The following is a 12,320-nucleotide window of genomic DNA, read 5'->3' on the forward strand; positions in this document are numbered from 1 at the left end:
TCACCAGTCTTTCGCCTTTCAATCGGAAGTGATTGCTCCGAAGTTCAGCTTCCTTAAGAGAGGTACGCAGTCACTTTGAGAGACGAGCAGCTATACTGGCTCGGAGTTCAATGACTGTGCTCTCAAAATTATGTCAAGGTGGTCGTGATCTTATTCTCAATATAAGCTTTTCCGTAATATAATTGTTTGGGAGGTCGGTCATAGCGGAGTCTCTAAAAACTACAAGTCCAAGTTTGTGCAAGGAAGGGCACCCTAACCCAATTTCATTCGATTGGAAGCGAGTCGTTTTTTCCGTTGTCTTTCCGTTCTTAATTTGTCACTTTGGACCTCAAGAGATCTCAAGCACTAGCCAACAATCAGAACTTGTGTGACTACGAGACCCTTCAGGCTCACAGTGAACCATTAGAGGTTCTCCGAAATAATGGCTCTTAGCAAAGTCAATCTTCATGCAATTGTGGGTGCTATCACTGGATCTAACTGGTTGGTCTAATAGTTTAAAAGCGGTATCTTGCCGGGCCTCTTTGCCAAAGCTGTATGGATGAAAGCTATAATTTAATCATTATGTCACTTCCTTCCGTATTACCCGGATTTTGCTAGATGTTTCGGTAGACACACTCTTAGCGAACCTAGCGAAGTTGCTGTGCCGAAATTCCGTAAATTATTGATGAGCCAAAAACGCTTCGCCGATCTACGAGGATTTGATTGTACACTTTTAGAAGTTTATGCGTAACACAAAGGAGGAATGTCCAAGTAAGATTGATCGATTTTGGATCAATCCTCGGATGTCCGAGTGTCACTTGAACCGCTTAAAGAACGGTGCTTTGCAATGCTTCAAAACTACTACATATGTATATTAAGCTTCTAATCACCCATCACAACATGTTTTTAAGGTTTGTTTTTTAATTTTTGTAAATTTTTTTTTGTAATTTTGAGTAGTTTTGCCAAGTTGAGAGTTCTTGGCGGGGCCCGTCGTTAGTTTTGATTGCCGTGAGTGGGTGTGAACCGGTTACAACTATCTGTTTTCTTATCGAAACTAAAACCTTATTTATTGAAATTAATTGCGTATAAGAAAAGAAAAAGGGATTACAAACGGCGGCATACTTAAAAAGCAATATTAGAAAAATCATCGCATCAGTTCGTAGGACCATACAATTACTTGCACCACGTAGTGTAATCAGCACTACATTAACAGCCGAATGGCACGTACTTAGTTCTTGTTACAGTCGATTCTTTTTCAATATCCTTTCGCAAATAGTTTTTAATTGCATTTTTCTCCCAATATACGAATATATTCTACCACATAAAGTCTATCATACATGCATACACTAACCTGCCAGATCGTATACATTTTCCAAAGATGCATTTAATTTTCAATGGCTTAAAAACGAACGGTGTATGAGAGGATAAAAGAGGGAACTAAAACCGAAAACGAAATAAAAGCGCTGGCAGGTCGCTCAACTGCGCCATTTACGCTTGAATTGTCAGGTTTCAGAAAAAATCACAGTGAAATCCTTGCAAAAGGCAGGCAAACGCAAGCAAAGTGCAATGAAAATTTGCTAACCAGAAAAAAAATATATATATGTATATGTACATATATATATGTATGCGTATGTATATATCTATGAAAAAAGGGGAACACAGAACGGAGAGCGTGTAAATAAAACGAACTGGGAAAACTATTCTCGCTTGTGCGCCGAGTATTGGGCAAATATTTTGGCAATGCACCAAATGGGTGTGGCGCGCGCCTATATGTAGGCAGTAATAAAGTGCATTTGTGTGACTACATGGCGTTAATAGATAGCGCGCGCGTGTGTGCAGAGTTTAACTTGAGCTGACAGGAACCTGGGGATACGAGCGCCACAACAACGGCGTAGTGTTAAGTTCCGGCAGTTTGAACTTGTTTCAACTGTTTTTTTGTTCATCTGACTGCTTTTTGTTATTTGGTGCATTTTTTTTAACAGTTATAATAGTAAAGAAAGTTTATGTAGTTCGGATTATTCATTTATATTTTTAGCTCAGCGATTTTTATATAGTATTTCGTATAGAATTTTCAGCTTTAAAAAAGCTCATCCTAACTAAATATATAAATGACTATTAAATGTTTAATTTTGTGCAAACTTTCGTATTTACGAGAATGCTAGAACAAGACAGAAAATTTGCTGGCACAAGATTGAAAAATCATAACATAAAGAATGCTGTAAACGTCTCGACCAACCAAATCTCATTTAACGGTTGGTAACACAATTATATGCGTTTCCACACAAAAGCGTTGAGTTGAAAATTGTTGTTAATCATTTCTAGCAATACTTTGTAGAAATAAATAGTGTATAGTTTATTCAACTCCCACCTTCCGACTGTTCTTTTTCGCGCTCACGATCCAGCTATTCATTCCAACTCGCCTAAATTAAAAGTCAAGCTAAGGAAATATTCGTAGGAAAGCGCTAGGAAGTCTATCTGTACTTGCTAAAATAACTAAACTTACCATATACAAGATCCATATATGTATAAGTAGTATTGTGTGAATATTTATCACAATCAAAGCGTATGCTTTCATCATATTGTATGCCTATGCCTTGTGAAAAGATAATATCACACAACCACAATTGTCTCTACTGATGTGAGTTATACCTCTCAACTAATTAAGGGAGACACATATGCATTTAGTGAATCTATTTGTTGTATAAGGAATCATTATAGTCATGTTTGAAACGTTGGCCTCGTTTACGTCTTAGATTGTCAATCCGTTCAGTCCAAGTTTCGATGACACGTTCGAGTAAGACATGCGCGCTGTTTTGCTCCAAGGCTTGAATCGATGCCGAATTGTTCGCAAGGACTTTAAAGTTTACATAACCCCACAGGAGAAAGTCTAAAGAAATTACTCGATTTCGCTGGCCAATCGATCGGCCCAAAACGTGAAATTATCTCCTCACCGAAGTGTTCTCTCAATAAATCCATTGACTGATGCGATGTGTGGAAGGTCGTCTTGTTGAAACCAAATGTCGTCGAGATCACGTGCTTCTATTTCATTCTTCTTTCATGAGCTATATTTTTAACGTTTTCAATTTAAGATCTCGACGTAAAATGTGCCAAGTGATTCCATACGTCAGTCCGAGTTGCTGAGAACGGCGCCGAATCAATTCTCCACGGTCTTCGTGTAATACTCGGTCGAATATTAACCAATAATGAATGCTGGGTCCCAGGATGGTTGATGATGTTGCGAATAGTGGGTTCAGTAGGCCGATTATGTTGACCATAAATTGAGCGAAGTATGCAAAACACATTCTTTACAGAACGTAAAAATTCGTAATAAAGTTGAAAGTTGTTCAGCCCTAAGTACTGAACAAAAATAACATGACAGCTTGACATGACTCACTCGTGATCTGACAAAAAAAGGCGAAAAGTACCTCTACTTGGATCACCCGTTCTATCGTAAAAATCGTAAATGCAGTCTATAGTAGCATTATTGCCTTAGATAATAATCCATACAAATTTTCGTGTACATATTTTGTCAAATAAAAAGGTTTTCCATATAAAGGCTTGATTTTGATTGATCAGTTTGTATGGCAGCTATGCTATAGTGACTCGATATCGGCGGTTCCGGAAAATGAGCAGCTTCTGAGGGAGAAAAAAGTTGTGTGCAAAACTTCTGATCGATATTTGGAAAATTAAGGGATTAGTAGCGTATATCATATAAAGACGGACAGACAGACAAACTTGGATAAATCGGCTAAGCTTTTCATGCCGATATAGGGTATATTTTTAACAGGGTCTCCGATGTTTCCTGTTTCCTTCTGGCTGTTAGAAATTTCATGGCAAACTGAAATTTTTTTGTGTAGTCTTATTAGCAAAATGTGAACTTTAAATGTCATAGAACAAATAACTTTAGTCGGGATCATAATATGTACATTTTTTTGTAGGTGAAAGCATTTTTTATACTCTCGCAACAAAGTTGCTAAGGAGAGTATTATAGTTTTGTTCACATAACAATTGGTTGTAAGTCCTAAAAGTAAAAAAGACAGATATAGGGTTATATATACCAAAGTGATCAGGGTGACGAGTAGAGTTGAAATCCGGATGTCTGTCTGTCCGTCCGTCCGTGCAAGCTGTAACTTGAGTAAAAATTGAGATATCATGATGAAATTTGGTGCACGTATTTCTTGGCTCCATAAGAAGGTTAAGTTCGAAGATAGACAAAATCGGCCCACTGCCACGCCCACAAAATGGCGAAAACCGAAAACCTATAAAGTGTCATAACTAAGCCATAAATAAAGATATTAAAGTGAAATTTGGCACAAAGGATCGCATTAGGGAGGGGCATATTTGGACGTAATTTTTTTGGAAAAGTGGGCGTGGCCCCGCCCCCTACTAAGTTTTTTGTACATATCTCAGAAACTACTACAGCTATGACAACCAAACTCTATAGAGTCATTTCTTTCAGGCATTTCCATATAGTGTTCAAAAATGGAAGATATCGGATAATAACCACGCCCACCTCCTATACAAAGGTTATGTTGAAAATCACTAAAAGTGCGTTAACCGACTAACAAAAAACGTCAGAAACACTAAATTTTACGGAAGAAATGGCAGAAGGAAGCTGCACCCAGGCTTTTTTTAAAAATTGAAAATGGGCGTGGCGTCGCCCACTTATGGACCAAAAACCATATCTCAGGAACTACTAATCTAATTAATTTTACAGCAAAATAAAAAAATATGTAAATGACGGATAATGAAATCTCGATTATCACTTTATTATGCGAGAGTATAAAATGTTCGGTGACACCCGAACTTAGCCCTTCCTTATTTGTTATATTATTATGTTATGACGAAACTTTACAGTGCTTGTTGTAAAGGTATTTCTTTCTACACTTCAAGTCCTCCCTAATACAAATTTATAAAATTAATTACTTTAAAACACTCTACGCAAAATGAAGTATATTTTATATGGTGATGCGGAAAAGCTTTTAATAAAATTGATGCATTTCAAGTTACGAAATAAAAAAAATTGTTGTATTTTACTGCTCTCCATCTCACTACTATGTAATATGCTGCAGTACGTTAGCGGATTTCTGTTTTTTTGTACAGTTATGCTATATAAATATTAACGGTTACTATGTCTACAAAAAAGTCGACTGTTTGGAGAAAAAATTCATAAATGCGCTGTACTTAATATATATTAATAAATTTTTTTTTTTTTGGTTTTGTTTTGCATACTTCTGTGATCAGACGCACAAACTTACTTGTATGTGGAATACGTATAAATTGGCTCGCTCTCAGGCTTTAGGTTAGATCTATGCAGTGGTTTCAATGTATTTGTTTCATTTTTTGTTTGTACCATGGTGTGTTTCCCTTTCCTGTTTGGTTTTTTGATAAGCCCGATATAAAGACCGCAGTGCCCGCTGGCAGGCTATGAAAGAAAATTTTTGGCAGTTTTTCAAAATAGCAACGCAGCAAAATGAAATACACGAGTCAAACGAAAAAAAAAAACATAAAAATAGAGAACTACGATTTTACAAAAACGCATAAATAACAAGTAAGGAAGGGCTAAGTTTGGGTGTAGCCGAGTATTTTTTGCTTTTGTCACTTGTAAGAATCAAAGTTCGAGAAATTACTTTAAGAAAATATAAGAGTTGGGGTTAGTATTGGCCCAGGTTTAGCTATTTTTGCCAGTAACATATACTTTGCCACATACTAAAAAAATTTTTCGTTAGTCTGGATAGTCTCATTAAGGTATCTACCGGAAGTTCGAAAATCTTTTTGTTAGGTATATGGGTGCTCAGGGAAGTATTGACTCGATTCATCTCAAGTTTGATACATAGAACGTAATTGTCAGGAAAGGGCTCTCTCAGAATTTCAATTGTATATTCTATACATTGACCTATATTTTCCGTCAAAAGGCAACCATAGCTACTGGGGTCTACATTTCTGGTATTTGAGCGCTTAAACAGTGTTGGTTGGATTTGGGGCGTTTGTGGTCATCATATTGATCCGATTCAGTCCTTTTTTAATATACGGAGATACTATTATCACTATTATCAGGAGAGGATTTTTTCTGAAACCATTCTACTCTGTAGCAACATGTTGCAGGAGTATAAAAACTGCCCAATTTGTGGCAAAGCGAGTAATGGTATTAGAGAGAGCAGGAGAGATAGATAAAAACAAGCTTATTTCACTTACATCTACATATGTGTATTAGGAAAAAAATCAAAATAAAACCACACATTTCTGCCTTTTTCATGCCAAGCATACTTTTGGGCACTCTGCGCAAGCCGCTGGGTCGTTGCCTATTTTTTGCAATACGCGTCGCGAAAAATAGAGAAAAAAATTAATTTAATTCCGCGTTATATTTATTTATATATATATATTTTATGCTTAAATTTAAATAAGTAGGAGAAAATAATAGCAAATGAATAAAAAGATTTCTGGCTTTAAGTTTAAAGCAGCCAATTTTGGTCACTTATAAAATTGTTACTCTTCGCAAATCAAAATCCAGCTTGGTTTCTCGACAAAAAATAAAAATTGAAGCATACTTTTGTACGCTGCTAAAAACATAGAGAGCACTTGCCTTCTTTTAAGCGCTGGCAATATTACAAAGTACTAATTACACTTTCGCATTTCACTTATAAACATTTTCTCATATTTTTCATTACAGATGATGCAAAACAATAGCAACAAAGCATAGAAGCAAAAAGCAAAAACAACACAACAAGCACACTCCAAAGCCACTCATTGGTTGTGGCCCATAAACAGTCGAAAATTGCGGTAATAACACTCAGCGTAATTAAAAAACCAACTAAAGTCGCTATTAAGCCTGAAGCAGTGGCGTAGTGTGTGTGTGTGAAGGAGAGAGAGAGAGAGAGTCCAGTCAGCGAGCGTGTGTAGGTTGAAGTGCACAGGCGATAGAGTTTAAATGGAACACTAGAGTGAACACAAACAACCGAAGGCATCAGCATTGTTTGCGTGTCAGACTTTCAGGCGCATAGTGTGAAAGACAGCGCGGGAGAGAGAGAGAGAGAGGGAGAGAATAACATGCAAGCTATTTATAGTAAATGGTTACAGCATACGAGCACGTTAATTACGAATTGAAAGAATTCTTAAAAACGGCATATAAAAATTATTTTCTACATTTTTTTCCTTCAATAACAACAACCTCTGCTCGAAAGAAGTTGTTAAGGTATTTGTGTACAAAAACAAGCTGTGTTCGAAGCTTTGGGCCGCTAATGTCAAGCGCATTTAATGCTCCTCCCCGCAGGCTTATGAAACTGATACTAGAATATGTTGTTGTTGTGTTGAACACAACAAACGTACGTAGTTAGCAAGCAAACAGCCTAAAAGTAGGCAATACAAAAGAGCAATTAAGCGAAATAAGCAACTAAAGCAAGGGAGCGCCAAGTGGAAGACCAAAGAAAGGCAAAGATAAACCAGAAATTCCAGCGAAGAGTAAATGGACTGTCATTAGCAGTGGTTGCTGGAGTATAACGGTAACAGCAGCATTAAGAAAGAAAAATAAACGACAGAAAAAAAACTTCAAATTCATAAAAATTCATAGCAAAGGCAATGTACGAAAATTGCTAAAATAAGTGCAACAAAAATTATTAGTGAAAGAAAATAATTTAAATAACAACAACAAAAAATCAATACCAGCTGCCCAACTAAGCTTGATTTGTGCGCCACAGGAGTAACTGTGAAGACAGTGATGCCGTAGCCGGCACTAATGACAGCGAGTTCATTGCACCAGCCGACCGAAATGGCACGAGAGCTTGCAAGATAAATAGAAAAAACAATAACAACAACAACAAAATAATGACTACATTGTGCGGCTGTCAGTTGGCATTGTGTGGTTCATCTGTCTCGCATAAGTGAACTAGCGCAACAGAACTAATAAGACAACAGTAAAATATGACAGTGTGCTGCAGCAAATCATAACAACAACAACAAAACAAAAATTAAAAAAAGCAACAATTTATGAAGAATAATAGTTAATAAAAATATAAAAAAATGTAAAAACGTAACTAACGGAATTGTTAAAATTGTTTCTAAGCACATTTCTAGTTGTAGTTGCAGCCAAAATCGGCGTTGCAAAACTCAAGTACTCTAAACTAGTAATTAATTTTGTTTAAAAAATCGGTGAAAAGCGCCTAAAAGTGCACAGCAAAATTATAAAAACGCAATACGTTCATAGCTGTAAACGAAATATAAAAATAAGCTGCCTATATTTAGGCGCAAAAGCAAAACGGCGAAGTGCTTTTCATTGAGTATCAGTGTGCGTTTAACTAAAATCGGTTTGAAGGCGGCATTAATTCTTATTAAAAATAATTAAAGTAACTGAACGAATAATATTAAATTAGACACAAAAAACTTAAATAAAATGCCAAATTGAGCGCATTAAAAATTACGCTCATTTAAAGGAGTTTAACGCCGCCAAAACAGGAAAAGTTTATCAAACAGTAAATCTCTCGATTGCATTTAAAACCACTACTAACTACAAATACAACTACTACAACAATAAAACGTTAGAAATTCACTGCAAATTGTCCTCAAAAGATGTGCGCCTAAAAGCCGACTACGCAGCAGGCCGCAACCTAAAAGCATCTAACGAAACCAACGCTGCCATTCAAGATTAACGCAACACTGCAACGCCAACGTAACGGTGGCGGAGGAGGAGGCGGGCATGTATTAGCTACCGCCCACACCACCACCACGACAGCGGCGGCACCGCAGCAGCCGCATACAACAACGCAATTACCGAGTGCAGGAGCAACAACAACAGTCACTACCGCTGCAGCCAGTGCGGAGTACGCAGCAGCAACAGCAGACACATGTGTTGTCAAACAGCACGCACTGCAGCAACAACAACAACAAACACAGCCACAAACACAACAACAACAGTACTATCACACACAACGCCATTTAGCGTTATTGGTGCGCAGTAGCAGCAGATTTGCTGCTGCCGCTGCCACAGTCGCCGCCGCCATTTTTGCTGCTGCCAGCGTAGCGTGCGCTGGCATTTTGGCGGGCGCCACATCCACGCCCACACCCGCCAACGCCGCTGCCGCCACTGCCTCAGCTACAACCGCAACCGCAACAACTGCAACCACAACCGCTTCATCCTCAACGGCCAAATCGACCTCCTCGCATGACAGTACAAATGCTCGTATCGCTGTGAGTGCGGCAACTGCGGCCAATACAATAAGTAGCAGCAACAGCGGCGGCGTCGCAAACGCAATTTCTACGCAGCAGTGTTTAGTTGCTGCTGCTGCTGTTGAATTCTATACAATACAGCGGACAGGCATATCGCGTAACGCAACTACTTGCTCTACGTACACATCCGCGTCATGTGACAAATCGAACGGTAGTCGAACTCGTAGTAGAAAAAAGTGTCGTGTACGCGATCGTGATCGCGGTCGTGTTCGTTGGCGTTCGGCGTACGTCAGTAGTGTTGATAGCGTTCGTGATAGCTGTGTGAGTGAGCGTCTTAATGAGTTGAGTGTTGCTGGTGGCAACGAGGTGAACGTTGGGCGGCGAACAAAGCGTTACGAGCGCAAAATTGGCGCAAGGCTGCGATTTGTAGGCGATGCAACGTTTTGCGGAAGAAGTGTGAGTACACGCTAATTAATTGAAAATCATATTATAATATAAATATATAAAAATCCAATTAATATTCGTATTTAGTACAACAAATTTCCAAGAGTGAAAAATTATGTAAAACAAATCAAAGAATATGTTGACCGTTTTATGGAACAGTTACATCTGTAATAGTGCTCACCAAATATTCTTCGATCCAGAGTAGTTTTTCATAGAAATAATAAACGAAAAAAAAGAAGATTTTTAACACTTTATACTCTGGTTGACTAATTGGTTGAAAGGCGTCTCGAAAAATTATCTCCAGCCCTGCAATCAAAATGGAGTGTCTTTCGCTTTTTGCTATTTTTTTCTTTATTATTTTAAAGAAAAATTCAGTATCTACCATTTGAATAAAGTATTTCGTCCATTATATTTGCTGAGAAATGAATTCACTATAAAAATTATCTGTAAAGATTTTTTCAAGAGCTTCACTCTTCAACAGAAAATACGCCTTCTTAAATATGCCTTACAATAGATATAGACTTTGCAGAGTCATCTTGAGCAGACAGTTCTTATTCCGTTAGCTCACGATTTCTCTTTAAATTACGGATTTATGATAATTAAGTCTGAAGCTCGTAGCTAGATGAATATTTTCTTTTATCGGGTTACATGGGTTTACGGGTTTTAAAAATTCGAATCTTTTTATTATCTTATTAAATTTCACAATAGCTCTAAAATGCTTTTATAAATTTTCAAGCTGATCTGAGTAATAGTTTCGGAAATACAGTCTTGAGAACTTGTGCTAGCTAGGCTAAGTGCGCTGACTTTAAACGCGTTTTTTGGGAAACAGTGTTTTTGGAGTCCGTTGGAAAATTTCTCAAGAACCATTCAACCGATCTTCATGAAATTTTACACAGGTCATTGAGATACAATTCTTAAAGACTTGAACAAAGGTTTTTTTATTCCACCACAACTATTTGAAAAAAAATCGTTAAATTTTCACTGAAATCTTCATTTTTTCTTGTAAAAATATATTCGGTGGCTAGTGTTAGACCGATTCTGGCAGTAGTATGGTGGACAAATGTGTGAAAACCCAACTACCGGAAGTCAGTGGAAAGGGTTCAGAGGCTTGCTTCGCTGTGCATAGCGGGAGCTTTAAGAACAACTGAACTGGTACTAAACTTGCCACCCATACACTTCTTCGCTGAAAAATATTTCAAGTTAAGGTCTTTGCTATTGTGAAAGCCGCGGTCGACATCTACGTAGACAGCCAAGCTACATTCAAGGCACTAAACTCGTATCGCATATCGGCAAGAAGTGTTTTTTAGGAAGCAGAGCGGCAGTGGAAAGTGTTAGCAAAAGCAACCAACTTCACTTCTACTGGGTGCCAGGCAAAGGCATCGAGAGCATTGAAATAATGGAAGAGATTGCCAAGAATGGTGTGCGGCTAATATTCGGAAACGTGTTCAACTTCAGGAAACCCATGCGTTACCTATACGACGATTTCGACAGAAGCATGATAAGAAAATAAAACCCCGATGGAACGAGCTACGGGGATCGGAAGTACATCAAATTCGTATTGGCATTCGATAGAAGTTGATGGCGACACACGCTCGCAGGATGGGATTGAAAAAACGAGAAGACTGCAGGAAATGTTTAGAGCAGTGCACCATTGGCAAGACTGCGCTGTAAGTATTTGGGGTCACCACTGGAGGAGGTAGCGATAGTGAGGCCGAAGAATCTGTTAAAATTCGCGTCAAGCGCAGGTATCCCAAACGATGACTACCGCTCTTGTGCCTAGCACCTGAACTCCATCTGGTATCGCAAAGGACCAAAATTGGTCTTGCGTGGCTTATTGGTCTATCATATTAACTTAATCCGACTTATTAACATAACACAGACTAATAAACTATTCCTAGAGTTTTATTCAGACACCTCATTACAATCACCAATCATATGGTTTAAAGTCTCGTTCGAATATCTTTCTATTGTGTGGAGGCTAAGTTATGTAATTACCCGCCTTATCCCATTTTTAACACACAAACCACTAGCATGTAATGATTATCCCTGAATTTGAATTATAGGCACTATATGTGCAAAATTTTATCTCGTTATAATAATTGCTTCTTGATTTGTACACTGAAATAATTGAATTTAAAAACTTGTTGAGGGAAGTAGACATGGTTGTCGAGAGACTTCGCACATTTTCTCGAGTTATGGGATTTCATTTTAACTTCAAAATGAAGAGAATATGTTAGTAATGATATCACTTAATATGTAAATTTATAGCAGATTCAAGTTTTCTAGAATAGCATATTAATAATAATTTTCTTTTATAAAATATTGTTTAAAATAATCACATTGAGAATCCTCAAACACATAAATATGCGCACAAAATCAAAGAAAATGCTGTAAGATTGCTATGAGCTTTAACTATTTTTATTTGGTTAAATTCTAGAAGAATGCAATTATTTAATTACGTTATTGTAGCATTTTTGACAGCACACATACACATGCACTATTTGTATACGTAGATAACAATAGATGCATATTTGTGCTCAGGCAGGTATGCGCTTTGTGTGCTTGCCTTTTGGTTTTCTCATTAGTTCATTACAGTTATAGCTTATGTCCACATAAGAGGTTGAGGTTTAGTGAACTTTGCACATGTGAGAATTCCAACAATGGCTTCACTCAGGTTGTAAGTGAACAGTTGCTAGTCAAACAATACAAGTGATGGCATACCATATAGTATGTATGTG

At 37.6% G+C, this 12,320-nt stretch overlaps 1 protein-coding gene across 1 annotated transcript in view; it reads left to right on the plus strand.

Moving 5' to 3' along the window:
• The first annotated feature begins 8,584 nt into the window (after positions 1 to 8,584).
• Positions 8,585 to 12,320, plus strand: part of LOC105234121 (acetylcholine receptor subunit alpha-like 1) — a 240,840-nt gene continuing 237,104 nt past the window's right edge. Inside the window, exon 1 of the mRNA XM_049450344.1 lies at positions 8,585 to 9,594. The gene's annotated coding sequence lies outside the window, so the exon portion shown is untranslated. The remainder of the gene's footprint in view (positions 9,595 to 12,320) is intronic.

The sequence above is a fragment of the Bactrocera dorsalis genome, chromosome 2 (assembly GCF_023373825.1).
Source record: "Bactrocera dorsalis isolate Fly_Bdor chromosome 2, ASM2337382v1, whole genome shotgun sequence".
NCBI classification, from domain to species: Eukaryota; Metazoa; Arthropoda; class Insecta; order Diptera; family Tephritidae; genus Bactrocera; species Bactrocera dorsalis.